At 41.3% G+C, this 15208-nt stretch overlaps 2 long non-coding RNA genes across 2 annotated transcripts; both read left to right on the top strand.

Moving 5' to 3' along the window:
* Positions 1–6: 6 nt before the first annotated feature.
* LOC111960376 (uncharacterized) lies at positions 7–3886 on the top strand. The gene is made up of 2 exons (XR_002876828.2): positions 7–284; positions 3288–3886. It is a non-coding gene; the product is annotated as an uncharacterized lncRNA (long non-coding RNA).
* A 3269-nt stretch (positions 3887–7155) lies between these two features.
* Positions 7156–12662, top strand: LOC111960214 (uncharacterized). Its single transcript, XR_002876781.2, has 3 exons — positions 7156–7239; positions 8293–8673; positions 10787–12662. It is a non-coding gene; the product is annotated as an uncharacterized lncRNA (long non-coding RNA).
* The last annotated feature ends 2546 nt before the right edge of the window (positions 12663–15208 follow it).

Below are 15208 nucleotides of genomic sequence, written 5' to 3' on the forward strand. Positions count from 1 at the left end.
CTACACAGTCAACATGGGACTGTTTATCTCAGTCCTGAGTCCTATCTACACAGTCAACATGGGACTGTTTATCTCAGTCCTGAGTCCTATCTACAGTCAACATGAAATAACCAAAGATCAAATTGATCTTAATCCTGACAGTTGGTTTTATTCCTCAGAATACAAGACAGAAAAGGCCTGTTAGTACAGTATATTTTTTCCATTGTGAATGGATGGTAACTCTAAACCATTTTGTGTTTACAGGAACAAAGAAAATAAGTATTATTGTGACAGCACAGATTCAAGTAAGTGCCTGTCTCAAACTTGCTTAAAATGTATATATATTTTTACTTTCACTTACATTCATTTTTAACTTACTTAGCTACTATTATAGTAATATGATACTTCTTAGCTACTATTATAGTAATATTATACTTATTAGCTACTATTATAGTAATATGATACTTATTAGCTACTATTATAGTAATATGATACTTCTTAGCTACTATTATAGTAATATTATACTTCTTAGCTACTATTATAGTAATATGATACTTCTTAGCTCATATTATCCCAGTTAAACCAGACCAAGGATTTAGATGGGGAGGATTAGGTGAACAGAAAATAGAATAAATAGAACAGATATTCCCTATTCAGACCTAGGATGCTATAATGGGTGGACTGGTGGCCATTTTGACTGAGTAAATTATTTCAAGTCGATTATTTTAACACAGAACATGGGAACCCAGCGAAAGAGAAAAGCACGAGAAAAACACCTGTCCCACCTATTCAGCTGATTTATTGCAGAGGCAAGTGAAACGTGTGTTGATGTGTTATAATTATATAACCTTAAACCCACTGCATTTTTTGTCATTTAGCAGACGCTCTTATCATGAGAAACTTGCAGAGCAACATTTTAATACTTTTCTCGTACTGGTCCTCCGTGGGAATCGAACCCACATCCCTGGCATTGCAAGCTACCAACTGAGCCACACGGGACCATACTAACCTTAACCTAACCCTTGTTCCTAAATTTAAACTTTGATTCATTTTCACCCCTATGCCTAAACTTAAAGAGGCTTGAAAACAACCTAGTTCTTTTTTAAACCTCCCGTTTCAGACTCGACGTGGCTCATACATGATAATAAACCATCTGCTGTCCTCTCCCAGTGGAAAAAGGCACAGAATCCTTACATTCTAACCTGGCATCATTTAGTGGAGGAGATACACGCTACTCTAGTGTGCACTCTGAAGCGAGTGGGATTGCCTGTTTACATGCGCTAACAATTAGTTATTTTGATAACAACGAAAATACAACGATCAAATCCATGCATCGTAAGTTTGACAAAACATTTGAAATTAGAGGATAGACCTCTGTAGTTGGTTCATTTCTTTTTCAATCGGCTGCATTTCTCTGGAAACCAAGCAGAAAATGACTATTTGTAACGACTCTCCTCCTCCTCCGAAGAGGAGGAGCAGGGATTAAACCAAGGTGCAGCGGGTTGTGAATACATATAGATTTATTTGCTGACGAAGACGAACACAAAAACTTATACTTGCATAAACTACAAAACAACAAACGACGTTAAACAGACCTGAACTGGTGAACATAAAAAACAATGCACTCATGAACAGGAAAGAACGAACGAGAGACGAGACAGTACCGTGTGGTGCAATAAACACAGACACAGCGACAACCACCCACGACAAACAATGTGAAACAACCTCCCTATGTATGTCTCTCAATCAGAGGAAAACGAAAACACCTGCCTCTGATTGAGAGCCATACAAGGTCAATTAAACCTGACACTTAACATAGAACAAACACAGACTGCCCACCCATCTCACGTCCTGACCCACTAAACACAACAATACAAAAGGAAAACAAGGTCAGGAACGTGACACTATTGGCATATACATTACTCTTACAGAATTTCTACGTGGGCGAGGATATTGAAAATGTAATCAAAGCCTGTTGGATGATAGTTTGTTTTTAACCAGGATAGAATAATTTATAACTGACTTTTTCCGACATAACATAGGTACAGCAGATCCCCTTATTGTATGGGACACTATTAAATGTTCCTTTCGAGGCCATGCAATTCAATACTCATCTTTGAAACAAAAGCAATTTAGGTCAAAATAATTCATATTAACAAAGGAAGTGGAGGGACTGACAGTACAGATAGATAGCAATAAATACTGTACCATAGAGGCACAGAATACATTAGAGGAAAAACTAAAATAAATGGAGGAACTTATTCAAGAAAGATCAAGTGTAATATATTATACAAATAAAGCAAACTGGATGGAATATGGGGGAAAATGCACCAGATATTTTTTTTAATCTTCAACATAGAAATACTATCGAAAATAATTTACTGCAACCTCCCAAGTGGCACAGTGGTCAAAGGCGTCACTACAGACCCGGGTTCGAGCCCAGGCTGTGTCACAGCCGGCCGTGACCGGGACACCCATGAGGCGGCGCACAATTGGCCCAGCGTCGTCTGGGTTAGGGGAGGGTTTGATTCACTAAACAATATTTTGAAAGAGGAAGCAAGGTACGTCAGCATCAGTCTCCTCCACCTCCAACAACCAAAGATAATTGTAAGGATTTTTTTCCTATTAATAATGTAAAATTAACAGCTGTACAGAAAGACTCATGTGAAGCCAAAATTACAGAGGAGGAACTTACTCAGATACTCAACAAGAAGGTCTGATTTCATCATTACTGAAACAGGACCCAAGTGGTAAATAAAGATTTAGTCCATTTTAAAAAACCTATCAAAATGCATAGCTGGAATAGAATTAAAAAGGTATTGTTGGATATTATTCAGCCTAATCAGACAGGTTTTTTTACATGGTCTTTTTACATGGACAATTACATGATAACGCTTAGTGCTTTCAGAACTACTGGCTAAAAAATATACAACATTTATGGAGAGCCTCTTTAAGTTTTGTTTTGTGGTTCAAATATACACTTTCTTCATTCTATGAAGCGATGATCAGGAGGGAAATTGTGAAATCAATGCTACTTTTAAAGAGACGTGCTTCAGTTTACACTCTGAAAAGGTATTATTTCACTAGGTTACATAACAGGCAGGAAGCCTTCTACCTTTCCAAACGAATCCCTTGATCACCTTAGTGACTAGGAGAAACACCTGGACCTAATGTCATAAAGACAACAAATTAATCAACCTTGCACCTCTTTTTCCCCCCTCTCTCTCTCTCTCTGTCTCATCTCTCCCTTTCCTTCTCCCTCTCTTTCCCTCCCTCTCTCATAATTCTATAAATTTAATTTCTACTAGGCACCCAGTACCACTTGCATCTTAAGGACAGCAACGTCAAATACGACAACTTCGGCAACCATGAGAAGAACGCAAGCAACAATGTGACTCCCATGTAGCTGGAGAGAGAGAGAAAAGAGAACTCAAGAGTTTCATGTTTACTGGCAGACGAGGTCGGAGGTCACACACAAACACAAGCTAGACCCTAACAGTGGCATGATTCTCAATAATAATACATGTCATTTAGCAGATTCGTGCATACAACTAAAKAACTTTTCTTTTGCAAATGGGTGGCCCCAGGAATCAAACCCACTGTCCTGGCATTGTAAGAGCCATGCTCTACCAACTGATCTACAGAGGACCACTCTGTCAATCCAATAAAATGCGGACAAGTTTACTTTAAAATGCATTTTAAAATGCACACAAATTCATAACAGTCCGTAACGTCAATGTTAAATATCTGTCCCGATATTATTTGTAGAATTTGTGAATATTGTCATTATATTACCTGCTTTTATTAACGTATTCATGCTTTTGTTGTTGTAATTTGATAATGTGTGAAATATTACATGTCAGAAAAGATCCAAGGAAAAGTGAAATTATTAAATGCCTCAAGTGCCTGAGATGTTGTTGATTGAATTAAATGATGTTGCTGCAAGCATAAAATATTCTTATTTTTTACACAGCAGCACAACACACACACACACACACACACACACACACACACACACACACACACACACACACACCACACAACACACACACACACACACACACACACACACACACACACACACACACACACACACAACACACCACACACACACACACACGAACGGCATGTATATACAAGCCCAATCCCTCCAATTGCCTTTATCATTCAGCAAGTGCAACATACTAGGAGTGACCAAAAACAAAACAAATTACAGAGCCCCATTGGGGTCATGGTGGTGTCACGCCTGACTGTAGAGAGCTTTTTATGTCTCTATTTTGGTTTGGTCAGGGTGTGATTTGGGTGAACATTCTATGTCATTGTTCATGATTTGTATTTCTTTGTGTTTGGCCGGGTGTGGTTCTCAATCAGAGGCAGCTGTCTATCATTGTCTCTGATTGAGAATCATACACAGGCAGCTTTTTCCCACCTGTGTTTTGTGGGTAGTTGTTTTCTGTTTTGTGTCTGCACCAGACAGAACTGTTTCGTGTGTTACATTTTGTTATTTTGTCTCAGTGTTCAGTTTAAATAAATAATCATGAACACTTTCCACGCTGGGCTTTGGTCTCATTCCGAGACGAACGTTACACCCCTGTGCTTCATGGTTGGGATGGTGTTCTTCGGCTTGCAAGCCTCCCCTTTTTCCTCCAACATGACGATGGTCATTATGGCCAAACAGTTCTCATTTTTATTGTTGTTTCATCAGACCAGAGGACATTCTCCAAAAAGTACGATCTTTGTCCCCATGTGCAGTTGCAAACCGTAGTCTGGCTTTTTTATGGTGTTTTGGAGCAGTGGCTTCTTCCTTGCTGAGCGGCCTTTCAGGTTATGTCGATATAGGACTCGTTTTACTGTGGATATAGATACTTTTTGTACCTGTTCACCCAGCATCTCCATGGTCGTTTGCTGTTGTTCTGGATTGATTTGCACTTTCCGCACCAAAGTACGTTAATCTCTAGGAGCAAAGAACGCGTCTCCTTCCTAATCGGTATGATGGCTGGTGGTCCATGTGTTTTTACTTGCGTACTATTGTTGTACAGATGAACGTGGTACCTTCAGTCATTTGGAAATTGCTCCCAAGGATGAACCAGACTTGTGGAGGTCTACAATTTTTTTCTGAGGTCTTGGCTGATTTCTTTTGATTTTCCCATGATGTCAAGCAAAAGAGGCACTGAGTTTGAAGGTAGCTTGAAATACATCCACAGGTACACCTCCAATTTACTCAAATGATCTCAATTAGCCTATCAGAAGCTTCTAAAGCCATTACATCATTTTCTGGAATTTTCAAATCAAATCAAATCACATTTTATTTGTCACTACACATGGTTAGCAGATGTTAATGGAGTGTAGCCGAAATGCTTGTGCTTCTAGTCCGACAATTGCAGTATAAACCAAAAGTAATCTAACCTAACAATTCCACAACACTCCTTATACACACAAGTGTAAAGGGAAAGAATAATGTATAAAGATATATGAGATGAGTGATGTACAGAACGCATAGGCAAGATGGCAGTAGATGGTATAGTGTACAGTCTATACATATGGATGATAATTTAGGGTATGTAACTTAACAGTGGCATAGTTTTAAGTGGCTAGTGATACATGTATTACATAAAGATGGCAAGATGCAGTAGATGATATAGAGTACATATATAATATATATATAGAGTGAGTAATGTAGGTATGTAACATTATATTAAGTGCATTGTTTAAAGTGCTAGTGATAACTTTTTACATAATTTCCATCAATTCCCATTATTAAAGTGGCTGGAGTTGAGTCAGTATTTTGGCAGCGGCCACTAAATGTTAGTGGTGGCTGTTTAACAGATGGCCTTGAGATAGAAGCTGTTTTTCAGTCTCTCGGTCCCTGCTTTGATGCACCTGTACTGACCTCGCCTCCTGGATGATAGCGGGTGAACAGGCAGTGCTCGGTGGTTGTTGTCCTTGATGATCTTTATGGCCTTCCTGTGACATCGGGTGTGTAGGTGTCCTGGAGGGCAGGTAGTTTGCCCCCGGTGATGCGTTGGCAGACCTCACTACCCTCTGGAGAGCCTTGCGGTTGTGGGCGGAGCAGTGCCGTACCAGGCGGTGATACAGCCCGACAGGATGCTCTCGATTGTGCATCTGTAGAAGTTGTGGAGTGCTTTTGGTGACAATTTCTTCAGCCTCCTGAGGTTGAAGAGGCGCTGCGCCTTCTCACAACGCTGTCTGTGTGGGTGGACCAATTCAGTTTGTCCGTGATGTGTACACGAGGAACTTAAAACTTTCCACCTTCTCACTACTGTCCCGTCGATGTGGAAGGGGGTGCTCCCTCTGCTGTTTCCTGAAGTCCACAACATCTCCTTTGTTTTGTTGACGTTGAGTGTGAGGTATTTTCCTGACACCACACTCCGAGGGCCCTCACCTCCTCCCTGTAGGCCGTCTCGTCGTTTTTGCTAATCAAGCCTACCACTGTAGTGTTGTCTGCAAACTTGATGATTGAGTTGGAGGCGTGCATGGGCACGCAGTCGTGGGTGAACAGGGAGTACAGGAGAGGGCTCAGAACGCACCCTTGTGGGCCCCAGTGTTGAGGATCAGCGGGGTGGAGATGTTGTTACCTACCCTCACCACCTGGGGGCGCCCGTCAGGAAGTCCAGGACCCAGTTGCACAGGGCGGGGTCGAGACACAGGGTCTCGAGGCTTGATGACAGAGTTGGAGGGTACTATGGTGTTAAATGCTGAGCTGTAGTCGAAGAACAGCATTCTCACATTTTCCAAGCTGTTTATTTTCCAAGCTGTTTAAAGGCACTGTCAACTTAGTGTATGTAAACTTCTGACCCACTGGAATTGTGATTAAGTGAAGTAATCTGTCTGTAAACAATTATTGGAAAAATTACTGTGTTCATGCACAAAGTAATGTCCTAACCGACTTGCCAAAACTATAGTTTGTTAACAAGAAATTTGTGGAGTGGTTGAAAAATGAGTTTTAATGACTCCAACCTAAGTGTATGTAAACTTCTGACTTCAACTGTATATATATGTATGAAGTGGGTAGAACAGTATGTAAACATTATTAAAGTAATATCGCCAGCTGGGCTGATGCGACTTAACACCCTAATCCCTCTCTACCTGTATCTGCCTGGCGGGTAAGAAACATATCTGTCTTCCAGTAAAATGATATGATTTATTCGGTCAAAGTCCACTTTCAAGACCAAATGCATCTACTGTGTGTATGACCAACAGTAGTACCATGAACACAAGAGGCAGGTGAGCGATAAACAGGTAAGTCACTTTTTTTGTGTTTAGGAGATCAATTCTGGGTATTTTCAGATATTGAATAATTATAGACGCTGTATATTATAAGATGCTAATATAGATGTCTTAAACAGTCACGTTGGTACGAATGATTCAGAAGATAGGCGCAGGAATGCGTAATAGTTTTTTTTATTACACCCAAATTGCGGCGTGCCGTGTAAAGGCACAGGAACAAAGACCAAACAAACACTATACAAAACACAGGGTCGAAACCCAAATAAAAGAGCGAGGAGTACCTCGAATAAATAACACAAGCGTACAATGATTAACACCCGTAATCATCTGAGCAATCCACAATGGCACTAAAGCCAAAACACACATCACAGGTACTCAAACGCACCAACGGACATTGTAACAATTATCGACAGGGCACACTTATGCAATTACTAATCACTGGGAATAGGGCCAGGTGTGGGTAATGAAACTTCCGGAGGGATCCGTGACATGAACAGTAGAAAAAGAAAGCTGTCAAAAGTGTCAAACCTCAGTCAAACCTCAAACCAAAAGTTATAGCTACTCAATGTTAATAATTCATTGACTTATAAACAACTGTTACAAACTTCCAGAATATACATTGTTTAAATACTATTTCAGACATTGAATCAAAATGATTGAAAACTATGACATTAAAACCCACCTCAATCAAAACAAAGCAAGTGCACCTACAGTGACAGTATTATACCTGAAAAGGTTTTGAATCTAAGAGTTCTGTGAAATGATTGATCACATTGCATGAGGTTGATGTTGGTTCAATACATTTCTTATGAGTTACAAGGAAACAATTGGAGAATTCCAGTAACGTGTAATCACTGTATCGCAGTCTGTGGAACTGACCCTTGATCCTATAAACACTGGCAGACAACTTGACTGCATGGCTCAATTGTTATTGTTCTTGTGAAATAGTACATATCTCTCTCTTCCCCTCTCTTTGTCTTTATCACTCTCTCACCCTTACTACCTCATTTCTCTCTCTGTCTCTGTTTCTCTCTCCCTCTCTCCCTCCCTCCCTCCTCTCCATAGACCATAATGCAGAAGCCTAATAACCACAGCAGCCGGTCTCCTAAGGTGAAGGAGAAGGACCTTCACCTGATGATGATAATGTCGTCTATTGCTGTCTCACATGACACACTATTCCCTATATAGTATAGTGCACTACTTTTGACTAGAGCCCACTCTTTTCCATTAAGTGCACTACTTGTAACCAGAGCTACATTGTGACAAGACCGGCTTTGTAGTAAACACTAGGATTTGACAGTATAATCAGCCTACTAGTGTGTGGATGTATTCTGTGTTTTTTAACCCTGTCTTTACTCCCACTGATGGTGATACAGGACAAGAGCCTGGAGACTGTGGAGGCTACCCACTCAGCACCCTGGAATAAACCACATTCCTCTAAACTGGGTAGCAGTCTGTAGCTAACATTCCTCTAGCCTGGGTACCAGTCTTTAGCTAACATTCCTCTAAACTGTGTGTAGCATCTGTAAGCAACATTCCTTAGCCTGGACCTATTGACAACCCCCCCTCAGATAGAAATGACTACCCTGCTTCACTCCCAAACCACCTATTACGCTAATCATTCCTCTAACCTATGTGTTTGTTACCATCTGTATACTACTAAACAATTACCTTCTACCTATTTAGTTTCATAGGAGGAACCAGTCTGGTAATTGGCTAATCAATTTCATCCCCATAGCCTGTGTTTAAACCAGTTACTGTTACGCTAACCATCTCTATAGACAAATGCTACTCATCTTAGTAGCTAACAATTCTTCTAAAACGATAGTTACCAGTCATGTATCACATAAGCATTCCTCATCATTGCGACTCTAAGGCATAATTTTAGTAATAATATCAGGGTTACCAGTTTGTACAAAACATTACCTCTACTCAGAGCATCACCAAGCTTTAGCATAACAATTCCTCCTAACAAATGATTTACACAAGTCGTCACTAACATTCTCTTTAAAACGTGGTTTATGGCCAGCAGCCCAATACCATTACCAGTCTGTACTCAACACTCCTCTAAACTCTCGTTTTTGACGTCTAAGGCAGTTTCTGGGTCAATTCCTGAATGGACAGTACCAGTCTGCTAGCAAACATTCCTCTTATAATCTGTTATGGTCCCAAAAAAATATCCCAATGCCCCAGGCATATTGGACATTCGCTGTGTAGCATCATTGTGATGTCTTCTATAGACGAGTAACTCCTCTAGCCTCGTTTAAACGGAGTTCCCAACTCTTTGTCTCCACTAAAGAATCCCCATGGTAGTTATGTAAGATTAGAGGTGTTAACCCTGGTGTCCCTAGCCGAGTCTGTAGCTACACAATTATCCTATTCCCACCACTGTCTGCTCTCATACATCATCCCCAGTTTTCAATTGTCTCATGCCTCTCTGCCTGTAATATTTTCCCAAGTGTTGTTGCGAAAAAAAATGTTAGGTTACCACGCCAAGTTTCTCTCTAGCCGTGAGTCAACTTACCAGTGAAATATTAACAGTTCGTACCAGTCTGTTCAAGCTATAACATTCCAATCTACCTAAGTTATGGTTGAGAAGTGGTCTACCAGTCTTTCACTAACATTTCTCTCTAGCCCAGCTGGCTTGACTGCCAGTCTCCTTCAGCTAAACATTCCTCTAAGACCTGACACTCCACATTATACCAGTCTATTCAGACATAAAAGTCATCCTCTAGCCTTGTGGTACTACATACCTATGTAATTCTTAAACACATAACCCTAGCCTAAAAAACATTATAACACAAACATGTAAACTGGTACCAGTTCTCACCTTATTCAATGACTAAAAACAATCCTCTAGACACTGAGAATAGCTTATTTCTCTCAAATGTGGTGCACAATTGTTTTGCATCCCCGGTATCCTAGTCTGTAAGCATAGACATTCCTCCTATCCCGCTTTGCCATGATAAGACCAATCTTATCTAACATTCCTCTAGCCTGGGTACCAGTCTGTAGCTAACATTCCTCTAGCCTGGGTACCAGTCTGTAGCTAACATTCCTCTAGCCTGGGTACCAGTCTGTTCAGCTAACATTCCTCTAACATGGGTACCAGTCTGTAGCTAACATTCCTCTAGCCTGGGTACCAGTCTTTAGCTGACATTCCTCTAGCCTGGGTACCAGTTGTTTGCTCTCTGGCACAGGAGTGTAATATTAGCTTAACAGACTGGTACCCAGGCTACTAGGGTTTCTTTGCACTTTTAAATTGTTCAACTGTAAAAATTACGCCAAAATAAATCTATAAAAAATAACATGTGTTATAAATTACCATAATTTATATAACGGGTGGGTCTAATCCTGAATACCGATTGGTTAAAACTGTTGGTAACAGTGAATATGTCGGTAACTCGTTGTATAAAAGTCGGTGTTTGGACTTGGTCTCGGGCCTAAGAACACCGTGCCAATATATCTTCCTAACACCTGTTTCTCGGGTATTATCACCATTTAACATAATGTTATTGTGTTACTATTTGATAATGTGTATTTCTCCCTGTCATTACAGCTGATCCAGGTAGTGACTAACTATGGGAACGAACACGCAGGACAGCTGTCTGCCATCACTGTGTTTATGCTTTTCCCTGTCTCCCTGGCTCGTATATTCACCTCAATACAAGTATTTGTGAATAGGCTTTACGTTACATTTACATTTGAGTCATTCCGAAGATGCACTTATCCTGAGCGGCTTGTGTGTGTGTGTGTGAGTGTATATGCGTCCTAAATGGAACCCTGTTCCCTATAGTGCGCTCCTTTTGACCACAGCTCTATTGTCCCTGGTCAAAATGAGTGTACACTAAAGGGAAAAGTAATCTTCTTTACACTCGAGGTTTAGGTCAGGGTCAAAGACACCAAGGTTTCTGGCCGTAGGCTTTACATTGGTGGGCAAATGACCTGGGTTATTTCCAAACTGGGTTCTATCAAGGTGAGGGGCCAAGTAAAACAACCTCTATAAAATGTGTCCACTGTATGTCAGAGTGTGTATATGCGTCCCAAATATGTATATGGGCCCTGGTCAAAAGGAGTGCACTCTAAAGGGAAAAGGGTGCTGTTTGGGACTCAGACTGTGTGTGATCCTGTCCTAATCCAACAAACTCTTCTTCCTGGTTTCTCTCTGTAAACAGGAAACAGGTGACTCTCTGATGGCCCTGACCTATGTCATATCCTCTTCCTGTAACGGCCTCATCGCTGCCCAGCTCCTGTACTACTGGAACAGCAGCTCCACACTGAAGAAGAAGATGGAGTAGACTGGACACTAAGGCAGTCTGTAATGGGAACCTAGTTTTGAAGTAGCGCACTATATAAAGACTGGTGTGCCATTCAAGATGCAGACAATGACAGAGAGATTATATTTTGACAAGTGTGTATGGATCTACAATGACAGAGATTATATAGACAAGTGTGTATGGATCTAAAATGGCACCCTATACCTATGTAGTTCACTACTTATGACAGGACTATTGGCTCTTGTCAAAAGTAACACCCCATTCCCTATATAGTGCACTACTTTGAACTCTACTAGTGCACTATATATGGGGTGTCATTTACCCAATACGATGACTCTGCAGTGCCCTACTATAGTCTAGCCATGGACCAAATCAACTTCTATTCCCACTACCCAAACCAAGCTTTTGCCCAGTTAGAAGTTAGAATAGTTCACAGAGAAATCTCCTAGGTTTTGTATCAGTGTTTTAGCTCAGGGAAGGAAGGCTTGACCCTCTTGTTAGTCCATCTTAAACAATGATTCTACTAGATGGAAGTGACGACACACTCAATGCAATCTGTTTCTTTATACCTCCCCAGCAATGCATTCCATTGTTCCAGTTATATTACATGGGTTGTTCTCGGAACAGACTCTAGAATGAGAACATTCTAGAACACAACCAGGAAGTTGGTTTATAGCTGTAATCAAGGGGTCAAGCAAGTACACTATGAAATTCTGTCAGTATGTTTGAGAAAACTGTTAGATTTTCTTTAGATAGGTTAGGTAGTTTGCGCATTGTGGCTTGAGTGCGAGCAAAGAGGTCTTGGCGGAAGTTGCCCGTAGACGCTGATCTTAGGCCAGTTCCCTCGGGGGGGATGTCAGCAAGCAATCAAAAGAACTGTACTGAACCAAACGGTTATTAGTCCAAAATGCAGTTGCACCTTTTAATTTTTTCTGTTTGTTTCTTTGTCAGTAGGATCAGTAGTTAAATAATTAAAATTTGATTCAGATTAAAACTGGGAGCAGAAATGTGGGAGCATTGTAGTGTGATGTTGAAGTCCAACTTCTCTGTATAGTTTCAGTTTACCTGTTGCGGGTTGCACGGTTCTGAAGATGGTAAGAAAGTTGATTTTAAATGTGAACATTTAATAAAATATGTTTTGTTTTTGTTGGGACTGCTCCACTGTGTCTGTCGTTGTGTCTTATATCTAGAAGGATATTTATCTAAAATCCAGGCTGCATCACATCCGGTCGTGATTGGGAGTCCCATAAGGCGGCACGCAATTGGCCCAGCGTCGTCCGGGGTGGGCCGTCATTGTAAATAAGAATTTGTTCTTAACTGACTTGCCTAGTTAAAGTTTTTTTTTTTTTTAAGAATCTAGTGTCACCAGTAGATGGAGACAAACTTTCACCAATTATTACATACACAATCTTAGTTCTCTCAAAGTAGAGGCGTGAAGTTCTTGTTCTCTGTTGATGCCTAGACTCACTACTTTTTAGCTTTTAATCGGTGAGTAATAAATATGTTATATAGATGATTTTGTCTCTACTTATACTCTCTTACAACAAAAAATCCCACAAACTTTATTATTACGTTTCTCCCTTTCTCTTGTGACATCATCCATCCTCTTTTTCTCATGCCCTCTTAACTCTTAACCATAACATTTTAATCTGTCTGTCCATCAATCAATCGCCGCCTTTTCACTTTACCCTCCCATTGATTTGTCCTCCCCCTTCTCTCTCTTTTTTCCAGTCCCTGACAGCAAATCCTCCAACTGACCCTGTGTGTCTGTGTGTGGTTCCAACAGCCCCTTGACTCTCTGTCCTCCATCACACTGACATCATCAAGAACCCCGGCAATCAAAAAGTCCCACAATTCTGATCAAATTTAAGACAACAGAGGTTTCTTAAAAACCAACACAAAACTCACTTTTTTGAGATCGACGTTTTCCAACAGTGAATTCAACTTGACAGAGTGGTTGTTGCGGAGGATTATCTGTGAAATACACTATTTCTACAGTAAGCTACTCCACACCAAATCAGTTGTGATTCCTTATACTGAATCTCTCTCAATTCAAAGGGCTTTATTGGCATGGGAAACATATGTTTCCACTCTCCCTCCCTCTCTCTCCTTATCTCTCTCTCCCCTCTCCCTCGCGCTCTCAGCAAGGTACTTTCTCTCTTCATCCCTTTTCTCATCAGTTTCCCTCATGCTTTGTGTATCACTCACTTACCTGCTTTATTCCTCTCTTTCTATTACAGAATGAAAGAAAGAGAGAGAAAGGAGGAGCCAAGCCACATGAGGGCAAATAGAGTAGAGAAATGGGTGTCTTGGAAAGAGAGAGAAACGCTGGTTGTAGCATGCCAAAGAGTAGCAGAAGCAGGAGGGAGATCGACAGAGGCATTTAAGAACAAGAGTTTGGAGAAAATTAGAAAATAAAATGAACTTTTCATTGAAAGAGAGAGAGAGGGCCACGGCAGGCATATCTGATTGTGATTGTGTAGCTGAATGGCGGCGATGCCGAGCTTCAACTTCGTTAGGCCGTATCAGCTGTTAGACGGATTCATCTTGGGGGGTCTGACAGCTTCAGAAGAGGACAGTTTCATAACACTGTGCTTGAGACATGTCTATGGTTCACATACACACACTGTCTCAGGCTATCTTTATCTACCTGCTGATCGCTAGGCCTGCATTTCCCATCTCCCCCTATCTGGCCATCTGTGGATGACCCTATCTCTGGCAGAACACACCATTGCCCCACCTCAGCGGGGGTGTTTTGGTGAATGCCTTAGCTAGCTGATAAGAGTAAAGCCCATTCATCTCTTCCAATGGTTTAGTCACAGAATTAAGATCAAGTGTAGCAATATTTTCCTCTCCCTTGTTTATCCTATAATCATAAAAATGTAGGTTTGCACCATCAGTGTTTCAGTATGAACACACGCAAACAAAAACACATATGAATGCACTAAAACAAAAAAATAGCTTGTCTCCACCAACCATTCTCCTCTCTCTCCCCCCTCTCAATTCAATTAAAGAGCTTTCTTGGCATGGGAAACATATGTTAAAAGTGCCAAAGAAAGTGAAGTAGAGAAACAAACGTGAAACAATAAAAAGTAACAGTAAACATTACACTCACAGAAGATCCAAAAGAAGAAAAGAACCAAAGCGAGTGACAGCTATAGGGGAGGACATCAGGAAGGTGATCAAGTCAAAGTTTATTTGTCACGTGCGCCGAATACAACAGGTGTAGACTTTACAGTGAAATGCTTACTTACAGGCTCTAACCAATAGTGCAAAAAAGGTATTAGGTGAACAATAGGTAGGTAAAGAAATRAAACAACAGTAAAGGTGATGGAGTCCCCCTCCCTGACGTACGGCTCCAGCTGCAGGACGCCGACCAGAGGGATGGTCCCGAGGACCAGACCAATCGCTTCTGCTAAGGCGCAGGAACCTGTAGAGCCAGCTGATCTGCGGGAACCTGTAGAAACCAACTGAGGCGTGGGAGCTAGTCGAACCAGCTGAGGTATGGGAGCCCGACGAGCCGGCTGAGCCATGGGAGCCTGACGAGCTGGCCGAGGTATGGGATCCCGACGAGCCGGCTGAGGTATGGGATCCCGACGAGCCAACCAAGGCTTGAGAACCTGTCAAGAACCTCTCGAGCCAGCTGAGGCAGGGGAGCCTGACGAGCTAGCTGAGGCATCCCCCGGTAGCTTCGGGGATGAAAG

The sequence above is a fragment of the Salvelinus sp. IW2-2015 genome, linkage group LG37, assembly GCF_002910315.2.
Source record: "Salvelinus sp. IW2-2015 linkage group LG37, ASM291031v2, whole genome shotgun sequence".
NCBI lineage: Eukaryota > Metazoa > Chordata > Actinopteri > Salmoniformes > Salmonidae > Salvelinus > Salvelinus sp. IW2-2015.